Source organism: Astatotilapia calliptera, chromosome 19 (assembly GCF_900246225.1).
Source record: "Astatotilapia calliptera chromosome 19, fAstCal1.2, whole genome shotgun sequence".
NCBI classification, from domain to species: domain Eukaryota; kingdom Metazoa; phylum Chordata; class Actinopteri; order Cichliformes; family Cichlidae; genus Astatotilapia; species Astatotilapia calliptera.
Genome location: NC_039320.1, coordinates 13200267 through 13211230, shown reverse-complemented (window position 1 = coordinate 13211230; position 10964 = coordinate 13200267). Strand labels below are relative to the sequence as shown.

Here is a 10964-nt window from a genome sequence, read left to right as displayed (position 1 = left end):
AGTCAAGGCGATGGGCTGGGTATCTCTGCTGTGACCTGCTTAGTGCTTTGCTCGCAAAAGCAATAGGGCGTGCCTTATCCCCGTCGATAGGCAATTGTGATAAAACCGCTCCCAGTCCATCCAGAGAAGCATCCACAGACAAAATAAACGGTCGTGAAAAGTCAGGGTGAGCCAACACGGCACAGTTAAGGAGGTCGTCCTTCAGTTTATGAAAGGCCTTGTCACATGCAGGGCTCCAATCTGCAGCAGTCAACTTCCTGAACATGCCAGCACCCCTCCCAGCGTGACTAGTCCGTCCCTTCCTCTTCTGACCAGCCGTCAGAGCAAACAGAGGCTTGGCAATGGCTGAGCAACCAGGAATGAAGCACTGATAGAAAAAGACCATTCCTAAAAAGGACTTAATCCTTTTCACAGAAGGAGTGCAACCATCCTTCTCCATTAGAGCCTCCTTTGGCATCTTGGAAATCACTTCCACCTTAGCTGGGTCCACAGCCACTCCGGTCTGGTCGATGACATGACCAAGAAACCTGACTGACTTCCGCAGCAGATGACACTTCTTTGGACCCAGCTTGAGATTGTTGTCTCTCAACCTTTGAAAAACAGCTCGGAGCCGGCACAGGGCTTCCTCTTCAGTGGGAGCAAAGACCAGGAGGTCATCCAAGTAGCAGAGCAGACTGGTGAAGTTGAGGTCACCAAAGATGTTCAGCATCATGCGCATAAATGAAGCTGGGCTATTGCAGAGCCCTTGTGGCATCCGGTTGTATTCGTACAGGCCAACAGGCGTTGTGAAAGCGGTGTACTTCTTATCCTCCTCACACATTGGAATGTTGTAAAACCCAGAGGTTAAGTCCATCGTGCTGAAGAAGGCATTGCCCCCAAGCGCGGCAAGGCAATCCGCTTGGTGAGGGAGTGGGTGCGCATCCTTAAGAGTTCACGCATTCAACCACCTGAAGTCCGTACAAATCCGCAATCCACCATCCTTTTTCCAGACCATGACGAGGGGGGATGCATACTCGCTGATGGATTTGCGAATAATCCCTTTCTCCTCCATGTCAGTGAGTACCTGCCTTAGTTGTTGGTAATGAGCAGGGGGTACTCTTCTGTAAGGCATACGGAATGGGCGTTCATCAGTCAGGTGGATCCGATGTACAAAGCGTTTAGCTTCGCCACAGTCAAGCGGGTGTCTAGAGAAGATGTCCTCATACTGCTCAATTAGCTCAACAAGCTCTCTCTTTGATTGTAAGCTGGCATGGCATGAGTCAATGTCAAGATCACCCAAACCTAGGGAGCACAACCTGTCATTCAAGTCGGCCTCAGTAGCAGCTGGCCCACTGACTGGTACCTGGGCCATACTCGCCATCTTGCAGGAGTCCTGCTGGAAATCAAGGTCCTCCACCGCAAGGCAAGATGAAACGACAGCAACCCTCGAGTTGCGTTTCAAGGTTAGTGGTTTTGAGGAGGGATTGGTCATCTTCAATGGCACCCACCGATCACCCCACATGGATGTGATCACCCGGCCAACAAGAACGTCTCTCGGCCCAGACCCAGAGGTGCAAGGTTCCACGATGATCGTGCTGCCTGGAGAGACTGGCACATTGCTGGGCAGCCTGCCCCATACCAAATGCTCACACCGTGGGAGTAGTGTCACAGCACGAGGCAGTTTCACAGTGCCAATTTTGTCAGGAACCTCCTCACCCCTCCATCTGGTGGTGCACGACATCATGTCCAAGAAGTGCTCATAGTCAAGAAGCGAGTGCTTGCTTCCCACAGACACAAGCTTCCAATAGTCATCAGAATGTTTCATAACTCGCATCAGGTACTTGAGAACATTGGAGCCAATGATGAGCTCATCACGCTGGCCCGACACTACCAAAACTGGTACAATGCATTTCACACCGTGGACAGTAAGTGTCAAGTCATAAACGCACTTTGGGTGGGTCTGCTTCCCACCACAGCCAACCAGCACAATACGTTCGGCCGACTGCGGCCCACTCACAAGAGCCCCAGCCTCTCTAAGTGACTTCTCGGCCTCTTCACTCATAGTGCAAGCCATAGACCCGGAATCCATCATGCCCCTCAAGTTAACCTTGTCATTCACTGCAACTTGGGTGTAGAACAATTCACTAAATGTAGGCACTACTGCTGGTCCCTGAACCACGACACGGTATCCCTCTGGCATTGTTGAACAGGTGTTGACATAAAGAATTTCGAGATCCGATTCATCATGATTGAGGGTATTAGGTTCATCCCCCACACTGCCCCTCTCCAAGTGTGGGTGATTCAGTTTTCCGAAGGCCAACCCTGCCTCGTGACAGCCCCGGCCTCCCGTCCCTCACGACGACTGTGACAGTCCTTTTTCCAATGACCAGGAGCAAAGCATGCAAGACAGAGATTCTCTCTCCTGCAGTGCATGTGAGTGGAATGACCAGTGTTGCCACAGACCTGACAACTCTTCTTAAGAAAGGGCCCGCGGGTAAAACGCTGCGAAGGTGCAGATGCAGGGGCTGCAGTCTGCACATTCTGACATGCAATCACGCGATCCAAGAGGCTGATCAGAGCGCGCATGCCAGTCACATCAAAAGCTTGGGTGTTAGTCGAACCAAGCTCGCAACCAACTGACTGCTGACTAGACTGAGTGGTCACAGTGTATGTTGGTGACTGTTGGAACTGAGGAGTAGGCGTAGGCACCGGACAAGAAGACACTGATGTCCCAGAAGGACAGGTTGTCAAAACATCAGCTAGAACAGGAGTGAAGCAAGCTGCTGTGGGCGAAAGCTGATAAGCAAGGTTTGAGGCTGGTGCTGTAGGCTGAAACTGCAAGCCGACACTGGCCTGCACAGGCTGTGATGCCATCGCTTCTTGAGGCACAATAGAGCAGTTGTGGCTAACCTCTCTCCTCTGTGAGGTGTGGAAACTGCCCTGACCGCGTGCCCTGAGTTCACGCTGGAAGCTATCAATACGCTCTTGAACCTCAGTGGTTGTCCACTCCTCAGCTGCTTTGATGCTGAGCCTGTTCAAGAGGATGGGGTCAGGGCAATACTTGATGAACATCATCGAGACCTCACGCCCTGGATCCTCAACATTACGCCCCTGCCTACGCAAGCACTCGTCAGCAGCGTCAATAGCATTGTTTAGCCTTATCCAATATTCCATCACTCCCTCATGTTGTAATGGTTTCGTGTTATAGAAGTCAGCCATAGGCATAGAAGAGTAAGTCAATACACTAAAGTGCTGTTTCAGAATGTCAAATATCAAATCAGGAACCTGGACATGGTCAAGTGAGGGGTTGTGACGTAGGGTGACCCTCACTACATCCTTAGCCTTCCCCATCAACCTAGCCAATATGTCACGTGATCGCTGATCTGTTGGTGTGTTGCGTTTTACAAAGTACATTTCCATCATTTCAACCCATTCATGAATGGAGAATTTATCACTGCCATCACCCCTGAAAACTGGTGGCTCCTTGACGTCTGATTGCAAGACAAGTTTCACCCCAGACAAATTTAGCTCAGGAGGTCCCTGCTCAGCCTTAGAGGCTTCAGTAGACATACTGGTCCCCTTATCACCTTGCAGCTGGGCTACAATGGACTGACCAATCTGATTGGCCAAATCTGAGATGAGTGTACTCAACTCAGCACTGCCAGCTGTCTGCGGGGTCTGAATGTCACAGGGGGGAACCTGGAGACGAGTGGAACAAAACTTGGGAGCAAATGACACACCAACTTTAGGTGTCTGAACCCCATCCCCAAGAAACCACCCTCGCCCCATACCAACATTAGAGGAAACCTCCCCATCAGGAACACCAGTTGCCTCTGAACCAGATGCTGACTCCATAATGATGAATAAAGCACAATCACAAGAAACAAGATTCCAAATAGTGCAACTGTACAAAAGCAAACACAGTATTCTTAACTAACACTTAATGTTATTCAGGATGAGAATTGAGCAGATTAAATGTCCAAGCTCATTCAAAAAGTCCCACACAAGTTAGGAAAAGCAACCAACTTGGAACGAGGGCAATTGTGAAGAGCTCCCCACGGTGATCGAGATGACGTCGATGCTTGATGAATCCAAAGGGTCACGGCACCAATGTAACCCGTCTAATTGTTACGCCTGCTGTTCTGCGTTGTGTTTTGGTGTTGAAGCAAGAGGCAGGAGACAGTGTCGAATCTTTGGCTCTTTACTGCACATCTGCAACACAGAGATACATGTTCGATCCGTGCGTGTCACGCGACTGCCCGTAACCCTCTCCTCCGGCCATGCTGAAAGGAGCTGTGTCCTTAATGTACATTAATGTAACGAACCAAATACAACAAATTATTTCAAAACATTGACTTAAACTCTCAAAAAACAAAAAGCACAAAATAAACAATATGTCACTAAAAAACATCAAAACAACTTATAAGAACAATAAATGAAAGACTGCATCTCCAAAACATAAAAACATCTCCATACCTGCAACACAGAGATACATGTTCGATCCGTGCGTGTCACGCGACTGCCCGTAACCCTCTCCTGACGAAGAAAGAAAAGGTGCATGCTGTTACACAAAAGGAGAGACTGACGCGAGTAAACTCTCAAGCCGCTAGCGATACGGACTAGCTTAGCATGCTAGCATATTAGCCGAGTTCTCGGCTATAACTCATTATAATTGTGTATTAATGAACTCGTCCTCCACAAAACTTATCCCAAATGAGTCTCTTAACGATAAACAAAAACGCGGCGGTACGGTCGTATTCACACTGAAGCTTGGGATCCGAACAAACTTTGATTAACTGAGAGCAACGTGGCAGTGACTTACCTCCGGCCATGCTGAAAGGAGCTGTGACCGGGGCACACATGCACGCGCCTACGTCACCACGCAGCGCACACACGCACATGAACGCACACAGACCGAACACACAGATAGGAGAGTGAGATGCAAAAAAATGACATATTTATTCCAAAAAAGAAAGTATTTTGGGTGAAATTCACAAGTGTTTAACACATATGTTACACTTGCATCTTTGAGATACACCCCCTTTTGACATGATGCAAAGTGTGAGATATGAGAATCCAAATGCAGCATGCAAGAATAGAGTTCATTAAAAAATAAAGACAAATCCTTTATTTGGCTTATAAAAGTCCCAACATAAATGCAAATCATAGTCCAGGAATCAAAGGAACGAAAATCCAACCCAAACCAGAGAGCAACAGGGAAACACACAGAGGAAAACAAGCAAAGTGAAGGTACATACAAGGTAACGAGGTATGTTGAGACAGCTGACACAGGTACTGACAATCAACACGTTTAGTTTCACTTTCTCTGGGGAGAAATGGAACCAAACTAAAACAGAGGGTGAAAAGCAACATCTAAACAGAACTAAACTGACACAGAACTAAACTGAACATAGAGGAATGACACAGAGTGAAAAGACACGAAAAACAGGGAATACAGTAAAAACCTAAACAATAAGCAAATTAAGAATCAAGTCCTGGGACAAAGACCAAGCACCATGAAACTGCTGTGTCCTGAAGTATATCTAAATTTGCATCTGGATAAAAGTTAAAAAACAGCATACTGGGACAGTGTTTCAGAGGTGTTTTGAAGTTTGGTCTGCACAGGGTCTTCTATTGTGAGTCTAGATCCTGTAATCAGATTAATAACATGATCGCTGTATGGTATGATGCTAAGAATTACCACTGTGCATACATTTACTTGGAATGTGGAACATTGTTAAGAAACTTAGACTTAATGCACAGATGTAGTGTAAGCACTGTGGGATTGCACCCCTAAGTAGAAGAATGTAGAATTCTGTTTGTTGCTAAAGTGATTCTAATTTTTAAAGACTGCATAGAAAACCAGCATAAACAATGTTTTATATTTAAATTGTGCCATAATTGGACTTCATTTTTCCACTTCGACGGTACTCTGGTAATGCCTTGTTTTCACTGGCTTTTACAACAGTATTAATTAAACTATGATATTGAAGTTGTGTAGATTATGAAATAATTACAAGGCTCATAGAATGAGGGAAAGACAGCCCAAGGACCCTCCAACTCTGTAAACAATGTTATTCTCGCTGAATTCACTCAGCAGAATTTCATCTATGAGAGTGAGATTCATCCATAATTCATAATGAGTTTCACTGTGATGCTGCATAATCAGTTTTTCTGACATATTCCATTGGGGTAATCAAACATTCAGACAGTCGGCAACACAGTGCACACTTGCAGAAGGACACAAATCACTTAACCTGTATCTCTTTTGTTGCATGCCCAGCACACATGTAGCCTGTCATTGAGAATGTGCACAAAGACAGTGAATGTTTGCATGTTGGTGCACATGAGGTATAAGTGTAGAGCAGTAAGTACTTCATATGGTTGTTCTGACAGACTGTGAGAGTCGGCATAAAAGGCACTGGATTACTTGTTTGTGAGATTTATAAGACATTAAGGTATTTGGTATGCACCAATTATGCATTTACATGATTTGTTCATATCTAAAAATAACTCAAAAAAGTCCATATCACAACTTAAATTGAATTATTAATGCTGAGGCCACAGTAGTGTGCAAAAGTTGGACTAGCCCAAGGCAAATTACATATTTTGTTGGTTATTGAAGTGAAAGTAAGAGCTTTTTTCAAAAGGTAACTCACTTAAAATTTTCATTTCATGACCCTGTTTCATTTTAATGTAACTCCTTTATGCATATCTAGTTGTTGGGTGATGACACATCGACCCTTCATAATACTGTTTCTGGGCCCAAGCCTTGGCTGTGGCTCTCATCTTTTCAAAGTCGTACTGCATCCCTTGTTTTTTTATTATATTGTATTTTATTTATCTATTTTGAATTGATTCCACATCATCCTAACCTATGCAGCTTCTTATTAGCGCTACTTATATGTAGGTTTTAAAACCTACATATAACTCAAGATCTACAAAGCAGCCCTAGGGCGCGTGGCATACTCGACAAATCACTAAAAAGACAAATCACTGTTTGGTGTATTAAGACTTTGGTATGGATATCAAGTTTAGGGTTATGATTTTTTTGAAGGAAATCAATGAAATGAAACTGAAACTATGCAGCAGGATACCAATTTGTTATGTTGAGAATCTATATCAGACACTTTTGTGTATGCAATTTAGTCCATTTTCAGTGTCTTCTACTTGTTGGATCATAATAGACTTGCAAGTTCTGTATCTCACTGAGAACCCTCCATGTGTGCTGTGTTTACTGTATATTAGCCCAAACATACTGCTGAAGTTAACTGTGGTATGGCAGAGCACTCTGTATCAATTAGGGGAATCTCATCAACCCTACAAACCCTGCTTAATTATTTTTAATTATTGTTTACATATGGAACAAAATCGCCTAAATGAGAGTACCCAAATTACAGCAAGCAGAGCAGGGCATTTTGTCTCAACTAACTTCTAAAATGTATGGATCTCAAAAGTCCTCTCTTTCATGGATGTCTGGATAATATGCTTGTTTATAACACCAGAGAGAATAATCTCAGCCATGGTGTTTTATTTTTTCCTTCAGCAAAATGAAGGCATATTTGGACCATTAAGGCATATTATATTAGACCCATTGGGAGATGGTATTTTTCAAACTTTTTCCTGAAAGTGACATACACAGTTAAATTAATAATACTCAGTGTTGAACTGTTGATCAGAGATGTTTGAAATGTGTTCTTGTTCTCATCACCAGTCTTGGATAAGATTTGGAAAACTAGAGCAAAGCATTACTATGGCGGGCGTGGTTCGTGGTGTGGTTGTGGGGGAGGTGGACAAAGCGGAAAGAGCAGCAACCAGGAATAAAAAGTGTTGAAAGCAGTGATGGTAAATTCAATCAAGTTTGAATGAGTCACTCACCAAAATGAATCGGATTTTTGGATCATTTGAGTCTCTTTTCATGTATATCCTACTGCTAAGATGAGTGATTGAAAAAGAGAACCAACTATTTTTATAGAGCAAAAAAGAGCAAAAAAATTAAGATTTCTAAAGGGAACATTTATTTTATTTATTTTTATTTAATTTTATTAGTATATCAGGGTTTTTTCTTCCAGTTCAGAGCAGAAATGTTTATGTTAAGAAACTGGCTGTTGTTTTTTCCCCACAATTTTAATTATAAGCTAGATATATTTCTACTAATGAAATTAGTTTGCTAACAGCAACAGGGATGAGTCAGTGAATGAGTCAGTTGGGCTTGTGAATCATGATTCACGAGTCAGTAAAGTGATTCTTGAGTGTTGAACGATTCATTCATGATTGGCACATCACTAGTTGAAAGACTGAAATATGTGGTGGGGCCCGTCCTTACTGCCACATTGGTGCCGAAACTTGGGACGTGGAACAGCAGAACTACGACTAGCCAGGGGAGGTACTTGTCATGGTCTACGGTGGGTGGCTGGAGTTTCCATTAGGCTCCTGAACTGACCTGGGATCCGCCCCTGGGCAGGGCCAGCTCCTGCACACCTGGAGCCTATTGCAGGCTATCAAGCCAGAGGGATTTAAACCACACATCGATGTTCACTCACTGCCAGTTCGTCATCAACCCATGTTGGTAACAGGTCTTGTGTTTCAAGTTCTCGCTGTGATTCATCTTACTAACTAAGACTCTTTTGTGCTACAGTCGCTGTACCCACCCTAGCTCACTCCACCTCCGGACTCGGAATACCTAGTGATCATTTTGGAAATCCCTCTGTGCCTCACCTGCCTGCCCTCCTGCCATCACACTCCATCTGGAGCCCCGGATCTCAGGTCAGCCTTTCCACGCCACTCAGCCTCCCTGGATCTTCATCATCCCCCTCTCAAACACTCCAGGTCCCTAACTGCAAAGTAAGAATTGCTGCTCTTATACTGGCCACTTCTGAGCTGCCTTCACTACCTGCCTAACTTCTATATCCTCTCCCCTCAGTGTGACTGTTCCCCACTCAGCTCCGTTCCACTTCTCAGGCCTCGTTCCCTCGCCACGTTCCCCTGGGCACGCCACACCAAGGCTCCACGTCTCGTCATTTTCTGTCTTTGCCACATTTCCCTTTTTTTGTTGTTCCCCTTGCACTTAACCGTAATAAACTATTAAATCAACTACCGTCTCCGCTCTGGGTTCCTGCACCTGGGTCCTATTCAGTACCGGCCATCCGTCGCCGTGACAGTACTGGTCTGAATGGTGGCTGAGCTGGTGGCCACACGGAGGGAGCAGGTCCGAGCACCAGATGCAACTGATAGCGAGTCTGGCAGCTCCTGGTCAACACCGCTGCCGACCCCACTGGCGTTCCTCGACCGCATAGGAGAGGGAAGCATCCCCCACGCCAGTCCGGAGGTCAGCGCACGGGAGGAACCTGCCATGTTTTCGCCAGAGGTCAGTGTGCCACCTGGTCCCTCTCTGCCCGAGCCAGAGGTCACCGCACCAGTGGGGTCTGCTTAGCCCGAGCCGGATTTTGTGGCACCTGAGGGACCAATGCCTGCCAAGCCACCTGTTAGCCTTGGCTCACATCCACACCTGCTGCACTGCTGCATGCCGCACAGGTGGCCTCCAGTCCAGCTCTGTCACCGCTCCTGGACACGCGGTCGGCACCCGAAGCCATCTGTTCACCTCCACCGCAGCAAATGCGGTCAGCCCATTGATCCCACTCATACCTGCCGCGATGGGGGAATGTGGTGTGGCTTGGTTTGTGGCGCGGTTGTGGGGGAGGCGGACACACCTGAGCTCGATCAGCTCATCATGCCTCGTCTATTAAACGTGCCGGGACTTGAGGAGTTGGTTGTTGTTGTTGTGTATGTGTGGCTGGCGAGAGCTGAAAGATCAGCAACCGGGAATAAAGTGTTGAAAGAGTGAAATATGCAGTCAGGTCTGTCCTTACTGCCACAGTTACATTTTTGCAAAACATGAATACTTTTGAGCCCCCTGAAATTAAGGAATTTTGTTAAAAAATGCTTTAGTTCCTCACATTTCTATGCTACCTTTTTGTTCAGCCCATTGAATTAAAGCTGAAAATCTGCACTTCAATGAGTGGTTTCAGTTAAAATCGATTGTGGTAATCTACAGAACTAAAATTAGAACAAAGTTGCCTCTGTCCAAATATTTATGGACCTAACTGTATTAAAAAGCTCATTCATGGTTCACTGCTTAAAATTTGCAAAGTAATTATTACTTACAAATTTTGGCCATTACAGTAACACTGCAACCAAATTTCCTATAATTCTGCAGGCATGGGAGAAGTATCTTTTTACAGCCAGATGGTAGTCTGTGAAAGCAGTAGCACACAGCCCAGATAACCACGTCTAACCGGCAGAACAGTGGGGAATGGACTGAGATGCTAATGCTCTTTAAAGTGCTGAATTACGATGAGTGAAAATCAATAAATCCAGCACTAAGCTCTGCATATCAGTCAACTTGCTCCATCTTAGTAAAGCTACATTTCGAATCAAATTCTGTCTCTGCTAAAATGACTTTGCTGTCAACAGTTATGACAGGTATCATATTGCCCAGACAGTTGGCTATGTCTGTTTTATTCAAGCGTACTTTCTTAACTGTGCTGTAGGGACATATTAATGTAGGACTATATAAGGCTTTTTCCTGTCTCATAGCTAAAGAGCTCTATTTATTTATAGATTTTACATAAACTGAATATATTTCCTATATGCAATTATCTTACCCCCCTCAGGGATATGGTAAAGCGCTAAATGATTTCTAAATTGTGTTCAGTGGACAAGGGAGCATTTATCATATTGAGAGCATTTTTCCCTTCCACACTTACTCATTTAATGTAGACTTTGAATTGAGGTGTTCTTTTACACTGCTTCTCCCTCTGTCTTCTTCGCCTTGAATTTTCTTCTGAGCGTTCGATGAAATTGTTCATGTATGGAAGCTGTTTTCATGTGAAATATGTTTGCCTTCATCCCTGTGAGCATATGTTTGGCTGCATTTCCATTAAGAACCTGGTGAGCTGCCTACACTTTTTTTTCAGTGTCTTTTT

At 44.9% G+C, this 10964-nt stretch overlaps 1 long non-coding RNA gene across 1 annotated transcript; it reads left to right on the top strand.

The window, feature by feature from the left end:
• Positions 1 to 8377: 8377 nt before the first annotated feature.
• LOC113012602 (uncharacterized) lies at positions 8378 to 9072 on the top strand. The gene is made up of 2 exons (XR_003270724.1): positions 8378 to 8823; positions 8903 to 9072. It is a non-coding gene; the product is annotated as an uncharacterized LOC113012602 (long non-coding RNA).
• The last annotated feature ends 1892 nt before the right edge of the window (positions 9073 to 10964 follow it).